This window comes from Stegodyphus dumicola, chromosome 3, assembly GCF_044657685.1.
Source record: "Stegodyphus dumicola isolate Sdum_Otavi_A_Nest chromosome 3, ASM4465768v1".
Classification (NCBI taxonomy): domain Eukaryota; kingdom Metazoa; phylum Arthropoda; class Arachnida; order Araneae; family Eresidae; genus Stegodyphus; species Stegodyphus dumicola.
Window position 1 is genome coordinate 57,038,727 of NC_140770.1, and position 16,789 is coordinate 57,055,515.

A 16,789-nucleotide genomic window follows, 5' to 3' on the forward strand; every position below is an offset into this window, starting at 1 on the left:
TGTAATAGTAAGCTGGAGTGTAGAGATTGAACGGATAAAATTGTAATTTAATTGCTTATCTTTGTGAAGTTACTATAAAATTTTATGATTTACTAAGAAGCTCATGTGTTATTTCGATAAAAACTGCAAAATACATTACAGTCTTGTACAAACGATCTACGGAGATACTGATAATAGACTTTAACTATCTGACATTTTTTAAATGTTCTGCTAGAGGAAGATCGGTATCTGTTTCTATCATCTTTAGAAAAGAATTTTCTAATATCTTGCAACAAAGTCGAGTCCAATCGAGGTTTTACGGGGATTTGTCCTACGGGTACACGCAGAGCTGTATGGGTACCCGTAGGCCAATTGCCCGTAAAAAACTTTTATGCGTTTCTACGGGGCATGTTTAGCAGGGCAGTTTGTTGCATGGTTGATTATTGTGATTTTCGGCATATGTAACAAGAATGCAAGCTAGTTTCCCTTTAAAAGTGCTCCACGAAAACTTCCCAATCCTTTGGAAAATAGTCTGATGTGTTGTATCATCTAAACGTAAACTAACCTGACTTAGTTTAGAAATTGTGTCAATATTAATGCATTATTTTTTTTATCCACTTTCAGTTAAGAAAATGAATTTAGAAAGAATTTAATATAAGTGGTGTAATAAAATTAAATATTCAGATATTTATGTTTCAGATCACATACTTAATAAAAATGATATTTTCTCAAATCAAAATAGTGTGCAATACAGATTTCTTACGGCAAGCGCCGAAAATTCAGTATCTAAAATGATACTGAATCATAAGAAAACAAAACTATTCTCGTCATGACTCTGGTTTTTTAAAATAAAGGGAAAACGATTTTGATAAAAGTAGAAAATTTGGAAGGAGACTTGAGAATTCATTGTCGTAGACTGTTTTCACAACAGTGTGTTCTTTTGACTCCAACAATTTGCAAAGAATGTGTAAAACTTAGCTATTTGCAACAATTTGCGTCAGTTCAACAACAAATAAGTCAACAAACACTTTCATTTCTCTTATTTGAGAATTTTCTTGCGAATTTCTTGCTTTGAGATTTTCTTGTGAATTTCTTGCTTAGAGACTCTCGTGAGATTTTATACGTGTTTGAAAAACGTGTGAAGTTTTGATTATATTGCGAATTACCATCTTAAGATGCGTTTGAATATGCATTCATCACGCCCATTTACCATCATATATTTTCTAGGGAGTGTATTTCTTACTGTACCTTTTAGCGCTGCGAAGAGTATCTCTGGTAAGTCTTCATTCAGGAATAATTTTATGAAATTCAGTTACTCTAAAACACTATTTTCTACCCTTGCATATTCAAATAAAGATCAATCTATGGGTTTAATTTTGTTATTAGTGCTCACTCATTTTGAAAATTAAAAGTTTTTTTGAATTTAATGCATTTTTTCATAATATATTTTAGTATTTTGAAATATTGCATTAATAAGTAATTTTATGTATTTAAATTAATAATAAGAAAACTCAAACGCAATTTTAAGGGAACTATACAAAATAAATGATTTTAAATAATTGTTTTACCTAAAACTATTTCTGCGATACTGTTTCATAAGAGTATCTGTTTGAATGCTAACATTGGATACCTGAAAAGAATACGTTGAGTTAAATAAAGTTTAATGAATATTTTTTGTTTAAAACATGCTTATTTCTTGCACTAAATAAATGTCGTCATACTTGATAACAATTTTTATATCTTAAAGGAGTGATTTAAGTGTTTTAAAGAAGAAGTTTCGTTGCTTTCATTCAAAAACTGAAATCTCTGTTTGAGCTTGCGAGTATCAAGAATTGTTAAAGTGTTGAATAAAAATCGTCTCACATTTAATTAAATTCACTTAATATCGTATTCTTTTTCCATTATCAAATATGATTAAACTTTACTGTTAAATATCATACACGATTAATAAATTTCAACCAATTTATGAATTTGTTCAAATAATAAAAATTTATATATTAATGTAATTAATATAAATATTTACTTAATGTATTTATATTAAAGTTTTTGTTTTAGTGATTATTCTTCCTGTAACACCGAAGTACTTACGTTTGTTTGCATCTAAAAGAATATATTGCGAATAAATCGCTGTTATGGTTAGAACAGTACCGTAAAGAATGTTTTCACATACGTATGAGATATGAAGTAGTACAAATTGTTTCGAAATGAATGGGCAAATGTATTTCTTCTACTTTCACAGGTTTAGTTTATTTAATGGCTAGGCACTCGAATGCCATCTGCCTATGGTAAGAGATAGCTTCGTGGAAGACTTTCTAAGGGAAACTGCCTCGGATATACGTGTGACATCACCGAATAAAACGATGTGATATTACAAAATTTGTATGATTTAGAATTTCTACTAGCAATATCTGAAATTCTTGCGAATATAAATAATCCGGGGGCAATGCATGCCAAAAATTGTATATATTGTAAATTCAGAGTCGAAGGCTGACATTGAAACGAAGCCGCTCCGAGTAACACATGAGGAGTAGAGAAGACAAACCAGCACTCAGACTATGTGAACGGGAGCCATACGTATCGCATGAATAGATGCAGCTCTAAACAATTCAGCCTCTACGCGTAAGGTTAAAGAAGGCAGTGTGAGTTTCACATTACAATCGGGGACATAATAGTAGATACGCGAAAAATTAAAAATTGGGCTGAAAAAACGTGGGATTAACTTTCTCCTTTTCCCTCCGATTCTTTAATTTTATTTTAAAAGGAACAAGTAAATTTTTGATAAAGTACATTTTGCACGAAAAAAAGTACAGTTCAATATATACTTTGGTTTAGCTTGCGTTTTTCATGAAGCGAAAGCGATTTTTTTTTACAATATATAAAATTAATATATAGCATGAAAAAAAATCGGAATTTTCATTAAGTTTTTAATAACCGACTTTCCTTTCATATTCTGATTCTAAGATTCAAGTTTCGCCAAAGTGACCAGTTTTGTAATAAACATACCAGTAGTTTTAAACAGTAACTCTCAAACTTTGAGCTCCTCAATGTTAATTGTATTTGGCATATATTCATCAATATCTCTTTTTTTTTTATTAAACTCCCTTTAATCCTTCTTTAACAGTTCAAAATTTAAGTTCGAGCCAAATAAAATTCGCAGGTATTTTCTGATTTTTTTTTAAATTTGTATTTTTTAATAAGTGTTATAAGATTTTGAAAACATTTTCCAATAATATACTCCATAATTTGAAACCCAACTAGCACAAGAACGTTCAGAGAACGTTCAGAGCAAGTGCTTCACAAACGTGTCGGGAACGTTCAAGCAGAACGTTCAAAATGCCGTCTACATGTTACAGTTCTAAGACGGGCAATAACACGTCAAATACTTGTGTTTGTAACACTTTCATGCAACGTGTCATTAACGTTCTAGTACAACGTTTTTGACACGTTTTACCTGAACGTTCTGAACCACGTCTATGTATTGAAGTTCAATAACGGACAGTAGTACGTCAAAAGTGGTACTACTATCACTTTTTTATAACGTTCTATGAATGTTCTTCTAACGTTCTAACAGAACGTTCCTTTAACGTTCAGGCAGAACGTGGTGAATCACGTCAGTATGTTACAGTTCAATAACGGGTAGTAGAACGTCAAAAAATGGTGTTACTAACAATTTTATAAAACGTCCCTTGAACGTTATATGGAAGCTCCGTTACCTTTTAACAGAACGTTCCTTCAACGTTCTAGCAGAACGTTTCTTTAACGTTCTAGCAGAACGTTTCTTTAACGTTCAGACAAAACGTTCTGAATTACGTCTGTAAGATGTAGTTCATTAATGGACAATAGAACGTCAAAATGTGGTACTAGTAATAATTTTATATAACGTTCCTAGAACGTTCTTTGAAAGTTTCTACAACGTGCTAGCAGAACGTTCTCTTAACGTTTGGGCAGACGTTCTGACTGTCGTCTATAGATTAAAGGTTTATGACGAGCAATACCACGTCAAATACTTGTACTGTTAACACTCCTGTATAACATGCAAAGAACGTTCCGAATCACGTTTAACTAGAACGTTTTGAGTTACGTCTAACTAGAACGTTCTGAATCCGGTCTATATGTACAGACTCTGAAGGACAACAGTACATGAAATATTTGTGTTTGTAATACTTGCGTCTAATGCGAAACTTAGTTTCCAAATAGTGAATTCATATAATAATTTACATTTCTTTAACGGAAGAGAACACTGCAATTTTCTGGAAAAGACATTATCTGTTTGAAGAGTTGAGCCTAAAATGTTACATTTACAAATATATGTTATGCTTTATATGTGCATCAAAATTCAAATTCTATTATTTATTTCTATTCTCTTAGTTCATTACATACATGCCATTTATTAATGAAACTTTACACTTTTTCTCTACATTTACATGCAATTCCTCCAATGCAATATTATCTAGACCTTATATTCCCATAGAAGTTTTACACACCATTCTTATTAACTACATATAAAAACAAGATTTGTTACAGTTCTAATGATAGAAATGTATTTTAATTTTAATAAATTAACCAACAAATTAATGTTCTTACTGGAAGGAAAAGGAATCTGACTGCAAATCACGATTTTTAATATATGGCCAGAATCATTGCAATTTTCAAAATTCTGAAACCTTATTCATGTGATCATATACACCAAACTATTTTAATGGGAGACTGTATTATATTCTGGACAAAATAATTATTTCTTATTAAATATAATCCTCGGTACATTTTTTGCAGTAAATTAAAAACAAATTGTTTTCTTTCAACACTAATAAGCTCTGATATGCCAGTTTAATAACTGTACTTAAACTTTATATGAGACTACTGCTGTCTAGAGTTTTTGTCATTGCAGTAGACTGAAAGCATCAGGATGATGGGAATTTAAAGTGAATGCTTGGATATTTCTTGTCATTAAAATAAATTTAAAAGTTTGCATTTAAATGTATGCAAATTTTAAAAATAAATATTTTTTCTTGTGTTCTGTTTACAAGCAATTTAACTGTACTAAACAGTTCTCTGTTAAAATTACTTCTGTCCATGTAATTTTTTTATAAAGTTAGAAGGCGTATTTTGAAAGTTAATAAACAAATAAAATGACATATATCTTTCACAAATTCATTATTTTGCCATAAATTTGATTTATAAAATTAGTTCAGTGGATGGTCCAGTCAATGGATAAGGTTCTTAACAAGCAATTTTCAGTTAAAATATAATTATTGTCATAATTTAAAATTTGAAGCATTTATTGCAAAAGGTTTTAATTTAATTCAGCTACTAGGAATGCATTAAATTCCCAAAATCTATAAACTGATAGTTTTATATTATTTCATAAAATTTTAAAGCAAAATTAAAAGTATTAAAGGAAATGTAATGAAATTAATTTCCATATTGCATATTCATGTAATAAATTTCTCTTCTAGAATCAAACATTCAAATTCAATGAACTAATTATTTTCATATTCAGTAATACAATGATACAATATTTGCTTAAGCTAAGTATCCTCTACCAATCCAAGTCTTCATGAAAGTTAGGAAACAAACTGAACAATTAATAACTTTAATTACAGTATTTTCGTACAAGCTAATACACAAATTTTTTATTCCATTGTTTACAAACTTCCTTCTGTTTCCTTTTTGTTTATGATACTTTTCTCTAAATGAAACACTTTTCAACCAGTCTTTTATAATATGTTCAATAATATTGCAAGGTACCTCTCTGGTGGCCCGATTTTCTTTGAAAGCACCTAAAAGAATAAAAAACAAATATTTTTTAAACTAAATAATCAAGAAATAATAAATTTTCTCAAACTTTAATAAAAGCGATGCTGTTTCATCCTATGTGGTCGGTTTAATGTAAAATTATGTTATCTTGAAATAGTACTATTGAATAATGCTTCAATTTGAGATTTCGCCGTTAGAGTTGATTTTAAAAAAATCAAAATTTTAGATAAATTTCAATTTTTCAAAAATTAGATAAGTGCAAATTGAACTGTTATTTAGAAAACGGGAACTAAAAATATAATGGAATTAAGAAAAAGGATTTTTTAACAGATAATTTTTGGTTAAAGATTTTGAAGTTTGCAATACAAATACCTCATTTTTTTGCATTCTCAGATAGCATTATTAACAATAAAAAATGAAATTTGTTTCCTTGCCAGAAAAGAAACGAAAATGGTTATTTAAATCATGAAATGCTGGTCTAGTTAAAATATTTAAAAAGAATGAAATGGTCATAAAATTATGAAGTATTACAAACAAAAAATGTCGAATTGTGTTTCTTTCAAGTAGCTATCTCCCCATTTAGTTTCTCTAGTGAACAAGGGTAACATGTGCTGCAAAAGATTTTCGATTCTGGAGATTCGTTTTTCCTATTTTCCTTTTATTTCGGCACCGCACTTAAAGGTTCATATGAGTTACAGTCATGGAGTAGAAAAAATTATTTCATTGAAGAGATGGCAACATATATGTTACGAACGAAAATAAGGAGCATGGATACTGTCACCTTGAAATGCTTATATTAAAATAAGAGAATACAGTGCAACTATGATAAAAATTTAAGTACATGTGCATATGCATGTAAAGATAAACGTTTTACATATATATATATATATATATATACTCTTTTAAAATAATTTTACTTTAATTAAACTTAGGAGATAATATAATCAATTAATCAATATTGTTTAGGAAATAAATTTATATATATATGTGTGTATATGTATATACACACTATATATGTATTTTAATACGAATGTTAAGGAAATTAAATAGAACTTTGACTCACAAGCAAAAATATCTTACAATGACTCCCTAAATATTTTAAAATTTATTACACATATAATAAGTATAAATATAAAATTGAGAAATTTGATTTGAAACATTATTTGCTATTTACATTTTGCATATATGAATACATTTCAGTAATCAGAATAATTTTTTATCCTAGTGCTTCATTCAAATTAAAATTTAATTTAATATGAAAGATTTACAATTAATTTAAAATCAAATTACAATGTAAATTCAATTTAATATTAGAGATTAGTGCATTGATTAGTTAGAATTGTGTCATTATATGTTGTTAAATGTGCTTTATTTGCATTAAATTTGCGCAGGTATCTAATTAAACGTGAAATAATCTTAACAAAAAGTGAAGTAGTATTTAGTCATGAAAATTTGTCAGCGTAAATGGAGAAATGTGTAAATGAGAAAAACGTTTAATATGTAATTCTATTCATTCCTACAAATATGTATTTAGGAATTTTGGCACCCTTGTTTTAAATTGAATAAAGCATTTTACTATAGACTTTTCTTTTTTTAGAGCAATAGACTTCAGGAAAGCCGAGTAGCCAAATTTTGGGGCAACAATTACATCTATTAATATAACAGTAGTGCTAAAGCTATTTCATGATTCATTTAATGAGTGCTTATGATTTTAAACCTGTGATGGAGAACAACTACAAGAAGCGCAACATAATACTTACTCATTAGATTCTACTAAAATAGATCTGATTAGTTTTAACCACAAAAAACTTTTAATAAGCAATGCCATATATATTAATATATATATATATATAAATTGAAATAGAAATTGAAAAGCTAACAAGTAATTTGACGTAAGACCTATTTGGTCTTAAAAATTTTTTTGCGCAAAATGCTGCAAAAATATGAAATAATAGGAAGAAATATTCTAGTGAGCTCGCTAAAAAGTTACCAGGAGCTGTGGCTCCATAAAATAGTTCAACGCAGTATTTTTTACAATATTAACATGGAAGTAATTTTTAAAAAAATATTAACATGGAAAGGTGAAAAAACAGCCTACACGCGAAATAAAACTGTTAGAATCAATGTTGGAAAACATGTGAATGCACTAAAAACTAATCTTATCGATGTGATATGTGAAAAGTTAACACATATAAAAAAACAGATCGACGGATATATATAAATCTATACATATGTATATAATTAATAAATATAAAGTAAAAGATGAATATGGATTATCCTAGAAATGACAAACAAATTATAACACTTACTAAAATTAATTTTGTAAGAAGATTATTGGTCAAGAATTGTTTTTAGCACCAAACGTCGCCAACAAATTGCGCTTCAATTTCATATATCGTCAGTTATGTCAAAATGCTCTCGAAATGGTCGCCGTTTAAAGCAATCATTTTCGAGATTGAAATACAAAATTAACACGCTCTGTAATGTCACTATTTGAATTTAGTTAAATTCACTTGAAGAAAAATATACAATCCTTGAAAAAAATCATTGAAATTTTTTTGAATATGATTAGAATATGGTTAGAATATGATTTTTATGTATTTTGAAATCGCGATTTAGTCTCAAAGATCATGTTAAGTGAAATATTGGAAGTGAGGGTATTTTTTGATTTTAAAATTTTAATTTCCAAATGTACTTTTAAGCAATCGCTTGTGAACTTTCCTCTTCCTTGCATATATACTCGTATATACATACAGAGAGACATGTGAATTCAAACAAATGGAGTTAATATAAACCTAAAATGATGAACTCTGTAACAATAAGTCACAAATCAAAAGAATGAATCAAAAACATGGAAAACAAAATTGGAGCAAAATTAAATCAATACATAAATAAAACAAAGTTCGCATGAAATTTAAAGAATTAAAAAATATCTTCGGTCTTTGTCAAAGAGCAGCCGAAAGAAACTGGAATTATAAACAGAGAAATCAAATTATATCTGGATGAATTGTACAAGTAATCAAAGAGTCCTTTGAATTAAAAGACCAAAACCTTAATTCAAAATTAAAAATTTTCAAAAAATTTAAAACTGTTTAAAAATTATTTAATGATTATTTAAGGATACTCGAATATAACGAAGTGTACAAATGATATCTGCCTAAGGGAGGGAATGAATTCGTGGAGGAATTTCAAAGGAAAACTGGCTCGTATTCATGCTACTCATGGAAAAACCACGAAAACCAATTACGCAACTAAACCGTTCGTCTGGAATAGAAGCCAAGACGAACTCCCAGTCTTCGCTAGTGTTATACATTTAGCAACCGATGAGGCAAATTAAAATAATGATAAAAACTGCAAGTATCTGAAATCAGTATTTATCACGATATCACTTACCTTTTAGTTTTTAAAAATTAATAACTTGGAAAATAGGAATGACATAATGTACATGACAAAAAAAAAAAAAAAAAAAAAAAAAAAAAAAAAGACACATGCGGAATTCAAAACCACAGAGAAAGCAAAGCTGGCCAAATTTTGAAAATATGGACTTAGTAAACTTATGAAATTAAAAAAAAGATTAATGAATTTAGATCGTGAAAAAATAGCTAATAAGCAAAGTTAATGCTGAGGAATTAAACATAGCGCTAAGTGTCTCTGAAATGAACATTCTTGAAAAATAAAAGTAAATGACTAAATAGCTAGTTAATTTTTGACGTGATTCAAAATTAGTTACCCAATATATAAAAATATGAAAAAGTCAACATTTTTTTGAAAAGAGCAAATTTTGTTAATTTGAAAGTTAGAAACTTTTTATATAAAATGTACTATAAAAGTACTACTAAAGTACAAACTTTTTATAAAAAGAACTTGAAAAAGTACAGTGACATAAAGCACAAGCCACAAAGAAAAAGAAAACCGTAGAATTCAAAAATCTTATAATAGAAAAACATTCATAATGTGAAATTGTTAAAATGCAAAATTTCAAAATAAAATTTAACTTTCATAAAGGAAAAAATAATCAGCAAACAAAATTATTATAATGGAATTAAACATATAATTTCGATTTAATTATAAAAAAATAAAAAATAAAATAAATGATTAAAAACATCTTCTACTACTGTAATTAATATAACTAAGTAAAGAAGCTTAAGAAAGTGTAGTAAAATTTAATTTACTACCGCATGAGGAAAAATTAAAAGGGTTTTTTTTTTATTTAGCTATAATTTAATTTAGTAGAAGGTAATTCTGTTTTGTTTCTTTTTGTATTTAATTTATCATCCGAAGAATTAGCATTCTGATACATATACATGTATCAGAATGTTAATGGCCTCTTTCGCTTCTGTTTTGGTGTTTCAAAGTCTGAACCTGAATCTAAAATCCAATGTCTTTAAAGCCGTTTTTGGACTTAAATTCAACTGTAGCATAATTAGCTACAAAAATGCATACATTTTTCATTAGATACAGTCTCATCTTTCAACTCAACAGCATATTTATTGTTTAGAATCGTTAATCACTTTAACATTTCTTATAGAAAACTCAAATCTTATTATTGAAAATTATATTTTTATTCAGATTTGTAAATAAAATATGTAGATAGGCGTTTTTTAATTAAATTTAAACACAGTGTTAACATTCTGGAGCCTGATTCATGACTTCACTCAATGGAATTGAATTTGACATTTATATGGATCCGCAGGCTAAAATCTCTCCTTCAGTCTTCCTTTGAGCATCCATTATTTTATATATGGGTAAGTTTTTAAAGAGGTTGTATTAAAATTCACAAACTAGCAAAGTATATTGAATATTAGAGTCTTACTATGAACCGTAATTAAGAATGTAGATATGATTTATTTCGGAGCGAAACTATTAAAACATAAGCTGATATAATATGAGCACAATTAATTAGAGAGAATAAGGATAAATAATATTTGTTTAGAAAAATTAAAGTATGCTTAATACATTTTCCTACGCATCAAAACATTTTTTTTTAAATTTCAATGTTTCAATTCAGAAAACATATTATTTCAATTTCATGCTCTCGAAAAACTTCCTACCAATTAAATTAATATGGGAAAACAGACGTAAAAATCATTTGTAGAATACTTACAATATTCTCCCAGGATAACAATATAAAAATTCTCTCAGTATGTATCTGGTTCTCTGTGTTCCAGAATTGCTCTTTCCATGTGACTTCTTTCTTTATACGAAGGCCAGTTACATGTCCCTTTTTATCATCTGACACTCATTTGCTTGGACGACAGCCACTTCATCGGTCATTAGCAAATGTACAACGCTAAATGCCATTTTCTGTGAATGCAATGAAATAAATCCGTAAATGTTCTGAGACTGAATGGAAGCAATCTTACTTTATATGTAGTTAATTATCAATATTAAAAAGCTTGTCTTATACGAACTCAAACTTTCTGACATTCTGGGAAAATTCCTCCCTGACTTTCTGAATATATTTTGTATTTTCCATGCCAGTTTAAAATTTTCTAGGTGAGGGGAACTCTGTTAGTACACCTTATTAAAAACATAATGGATAACAAACATAATAATCCCTATATGCCACTAGCATATATATATACAGTTAACAGATTCCACTGATGTAGATTCTAAATTTATTGATAGTTCTGAAACTATAATGACACCTAAATTTAGAGAACTGAAAGGATGACTAAAATTCTTTTTGTTTATTAAATCTGTAAAAAAACAATTTCTTTTTCCGATGAATTTTCTAACAGATATTTGATTATTAGAACTGATTTGTCTATAAATAAACAACAATTATCACCAGTGTCAGCAGATATCTTAAATTCTGAGAGTTGAAACGATATATTTTGCTAATTTCACTTATTGATTCCTTTTCTTCGTCAAAACGTGTTTGTTAAGCATATCTGCGTGCAAGCTGCTGCAAAGGTTTTGAAAGAGCACAAAGCATATTTTTCAGTTCCTCCAAAAAGTTCAAATGTTTTCAACAAAAAGTGTCAAGAGGCCCAAATACTTAAACATCATTTATTAAATGAATCAAAGATAGAACATTATACATTATTAAATAAATTATTAAATAAAAATTTTCCCATGTAATCGAATACTGTGTTTAAAAGCTCTAAAATCATTTTCTGCAAATGCATCATTAGAGAAAGCAATATCTGAAGGCTTTATTAAAATAAAAGTTTCCACATGTAGTAAAAGAAAGTTGTTGTACATAGCAGATGGTAAAATTGAATTCATAACAACAGGCCTAGTGTATAAAAGAAATAAAGAAACTAACATAGTTGCCTTCCAACTCTGTATTTCTTAAAGTATTCTAGGTTTACGACTAAATTCGCTTGGTACGTAATGTCTTAGACCAATGTGAGATGAAGATATTTCATTTACATCGCTCCAGTGCAGTTCCAGTGATTTATTGAAAGTTAAAATTTTTACTTATTTATTTGTTTATTTATTTATTGCCGCTTTAGCTGGAGAACTTAAACTGCTCTAAAATAGTTATCAAAAAGTTAAAAAAACTAGCCAAAATTTCAGTTTTCAACTCTAAATAATAAAAAATGTCTATTTCATTGCTTGTGTAAATATAAGATATCTAATTCTCTTAGTGTTTTAATTTTTCTTTACAATTTAATGAAAACAGTACGTGCATAAAATACCAGTACTACATTTGAATAGTATAAAAATTGTATTTCTAAAGCCATAAACACAATCGTATATGCATGCAGATCATAGTTTCCAGCCTTGGAAAATCTTAAAAGACGGGAGATTTTCTTTAAAGACGGGTTTGCTCTAGAAAAATGAAAGGTTTTTCACACTGCGAGGTTATACCATTTCAAAGAAATTCCAAACTCGCTTTGATTCAGTTTATGATGCATGATGGTTCAGGTTACTATAGTACTTGTAATTCAATTTTGATGTAAGATGCATTAGCATTTTATTAGATAGTCTAAAATTTATGCTCTTTACTAATTTAATTTTTTTTATTTCCTCGCTTTTTTATGCTGAGGAAATCTTCAGTAGTGAAGCAAAGCTTTTATTTATCAAAGTATTTTTAAATATACGATGCATGTGAAATTAATAATTAACATACATAACAACACAAGATAAAATTAGTAATATGCCAGGTACTAAAGTAAACAAAATTAAACACGAAAATTAACTAATTAAACATTGCCTAAATCTTCACATAAAAATCTACTGATGTCTACAGCAGATTAAAACAACTCAGATTAAACGAAATACGATAAGAAAAATTTATGAAGGTCAATAAAATTAATAAAAAAATACAGTTTTGTGAAATAAAGTTTAACAAGAAAAATTATTATGAAAATCATTACAGGTGGACGAATACAATTCGCCTAATTAAAAATTTCATTATTTTGATAAATTTCATTTTTTTGCTGGGAAAAATTTTCTCTAGTAAAGATTTAAATTTCGAGACTTTAAAATCTCGAGATTTGGTAATTTACCTTGAGATGTGATGAAAAACTGGGACTGAGTTGAAAACTTGAGTTGGCAGCTATGATAAGTTTGAGATCAATATGATTATAGCATTTGGAAGATTTTAGACACATACAAAACAATTTTAGCAAACTTTCATTATTAAAAATACGATTAAAAATGTGAAAATATGCATACTTACACTTTTAGTAGAGCGGATAAAACAAAGACATCAATACTTCCCTTCGATCTGGAATAATTTTAGGGGTGTTCTTGATGACCTCAAACGAAACGTTCTTCTTTAAGAATGACTGAGGTCAGAGTCAGCCGGACGTCAGTAATTTCAGGATTTGATTGGTTACATACGTTTTTTGGACCGCAGGGCATACTTTGAGGGAGAGTACTTTGAGAGAAAAAAAGTGATTTCGTCCTTGAGAGAAATAGTGCTGTGGGACAACATATGGAGAAGCGGAAAGAGCTCCAGCCTAAAGTCTACTGTGTGCAGATCCATAAGTCAAGTGAGATGATAAAAAAGTAAACGTACAAAAAACATTTTGTTTTGATTAATCCATCGACCAAAAATTAAAAATGTTTTACTAGGCACTTTACAATTTACAACACATTCACTGCAGAGACGTTTTGGCTTTTATAGTGTTTTTATACGGTAATAGTTTAATAGTTAATCAAAAACAGAGGTGTTAATTTTAAAATTTTTCATTAAGTCGAGAATTTAACTAGCAGCTTTCCTTGCAAGTGATGTAAGTTCCACACATTGCAAAAGTTACTTTAATTTCAAAATTTAATCAGATAATTATGGCAGAAAACCAACATATTTTCGTATTCTCGTCGACATCAACAAATGTTTTTATAATTTTAGAAAAATTATCATAGAAAAATCAACGTACCATGGCACGACTATGATGAAATATTTTATATCTGATAGTAAACAAAAGTTGGTTAAAAAGTATATTCGAATATTTTGAAATTTGTCCAATATATCTGGAAATTAAGCTGATCTTCATGATTGGAAGGTAGTAGGAAATTTAAATCTATTAACACAGAAGTATTAGAGTGTCCTTTTCCGAGTTTAATTTAATTTATTTATTTATTGGGCATGTTCGTGTGTGTTTTTGAATTCTGCATCTGAATGCTTCGCGAGAAAGCATCCTTTTTCTTAGCTTTCTTTTTAAATGCCTTGTGAAATATTAAAAAGCATACATCTTTATTTATTACATCATAATGATATTTAAAGAAACATTAGTATTTCAAAGAATCCATAAATGCACATACGTATTTGATTTATATATATTAAACTATTCTTAAGAGACATTTATGAATATCATACTTAAACATATAAAAAAAGATACCCTTCATGAACATACACTGTCCATGTGACACGTTTTAATGTGCTCTACTACGTAAACTTTTATACTTTGTTGTTGTTGTCGTGTCCATATTACATGGAACAATGGTTGCCAGAGCTTATTCCGAAGAGAGGTTGGACTTCTATTTTCCACCCCAAATTTTGAGAGAGAGCATCCCGGGGATATCTCACTCCTCTCCCCTTCCACCAATCCCCACGAAATGACTTTCGGGTAGCCGCATATTTAGAGTGCCGCCATGCCGCACTGACACTATACATTTACAAACGTTCATGTCTTCTCCGAGATTCGAACCCGGGACCTTCAGTATGGTAGTAGGCTTCCCTAACCACTATACCGTCTATGAGACACTTTTATACTGTCTTTACATGTAATGGAAACTGTTAATACCGGTAATTGACGTGCGATTATACGGATAAAAGGTGTAACAGATAGGCATAATTCAGAACGTTCTTGTAAAACGTTATTGACACCACCGTGAATAACGCCTGCTTTACATTTTCGGAACATGATCCTGTTATTTGTGTCATTGGTTACTATTTTTGAGTCGATTATATAAGTAACAGAATAGCAGGATCAGTTACGGTATCGTAGCATCATTAGGTTAAATCGATCCAGGAAACACGAAACACGTGAGGAAAAGAAGTCTTATATACTTTCTCTTTTAAGGGTGACTAGGTATGAGGTGGCTCAGTCGAAAAGTCCTGGTAGTGACGAATTGTTGTCTACCATCTTTTATTTCGGGCGCCCCTTGTAAAGCTTTTTAGAACTCACGAAACAAGAAATCCGCAGTACTCTCACCAGGATTCGAATTCCGAATCCTCCGAATACGTATTCGAAAAAATCTTATAATGTAAACAGAATAGCAGGAAAAACTGTTCTCCACAATTAGGTAAAACATATCGTATCGTTAGGGTCGGTTTAAGTAATTTTGGTAGTCTTCGCAAGCTGGATCATAGGGCCCCTTAACGGGGTTTCTCTTTTAAATTGCAATTTCTATAGTATGTTTAGATTATCACCTAATTTATTATCCTTCACCCTATTATTCTGAAATTAAAAATTGAAGTTACTTATGAAATATATTTTGTGTATCAACAATTTTCAAAATTACGTTGTTTTACATAGCCAAATAGAATAGAAGCATAGTAAAAGAACTCTTCAAATTCGGCACTTTCTTCCTGCAAATTGCGATTTCTAATTGCAAATCTTTCTGCTGAATTATTTTATTAACTTTATTGCAATGAAAATAAGTATTAGACCAGATCGTAAGAGATAAATAAAATCTAAACACTGCAATTTATTTAACTAGATGTCTCACAGAAACATATGGAATTTCTTTTAAAATTTTCCTTAAAATATTTTAAAACATATATTATATTTTTAAGTTCTTACCAGTTCTAAAGAAGCATTTATAAGACGGAAGTTTTCTCGAGTGTTTTGCTGGCTAGGAAAGAGAAGTGAGAGTCCCTCGGAGTGTTCTCCATCAAAACTGCGACGAAACTTTTCCCTTTCTCACGGCAGAAGATCGGTCGCACTCACAGCAAAGTTTTCGGTGATGGAATGGCTAAATAACTGATGAAGACTGGCCATTCCTAAAAATATATTAAGTTACGAATGCCCGGAATTTGAGACTACAGCTTTCAGTTCTCATTTCTCAACTAGTTTCGCAGATTGTTTTCAGCGTGAATTGTACATGACTATCAGAATTTTTCGCGCTACATAGATGCAGAAAATAAAATTAAAAATCCCTGCCTTTTACGAATAAATAAAAAATGCAATTCATTCCTGCTATGAGCATAACAAGATATAACGAGTTTCTGTGTTTTCCTGAAAAATTCATGCATGTGTCCGACTATGTTTTACCTTCCATGTTTTCCATCATCATATATGACTGTACACGGCAATCTGCAAGGTATCCAAAGATCAGGTAATAAATAAAATTGTAATTCAGCGAACATTTTTCCATGATACGTTACAGTTTCAAAATATCGAAATAATGCTAACAAAAGTAGAACGCCCATCATCACTCTTAAAATCACATTCAACTTTTTTTGACGTTAATTACGTCTAGCGTGCAATATAGAACAAACGAATAATATTTTTTAAACATTATTTCCATAACATTGTGCAATTTTTACTTTGAATTTTATTTTCAATTGAATTATTTGGTTTACTTTTCATATACCGTTGATACTCAAAGACATTTTCTAAGGATGCGAAATGACGTTATAACGATCATT

The 16,789-nt window shown here is 29.3% G+C and overlaps 1 long non-coding RNA gene across 1 annotated transcript; it reads right to left on the minus strand.

Annotated features, from left to right (window-relative positions):
* Positions 1-5,566: 5,566 nt before the first annotated feature.
* On the minus strand, positions 5,567-13,454 carry LOC118195704 (uncharacterized). The gene is made up of 3 exons (XR_015039983.1): positions 13,370-13,454; positions 10,841-11,040; positions 5,567-5,759 (listed from the first exon to the last, which is right to left on the minus strand). It is a non-coding gene; the product is annotated as an uncharacterized LOC118195704 (long non-coding RNA).
* Positions 13,455-16,789: the final 3,335 nt, after the last annotated feature.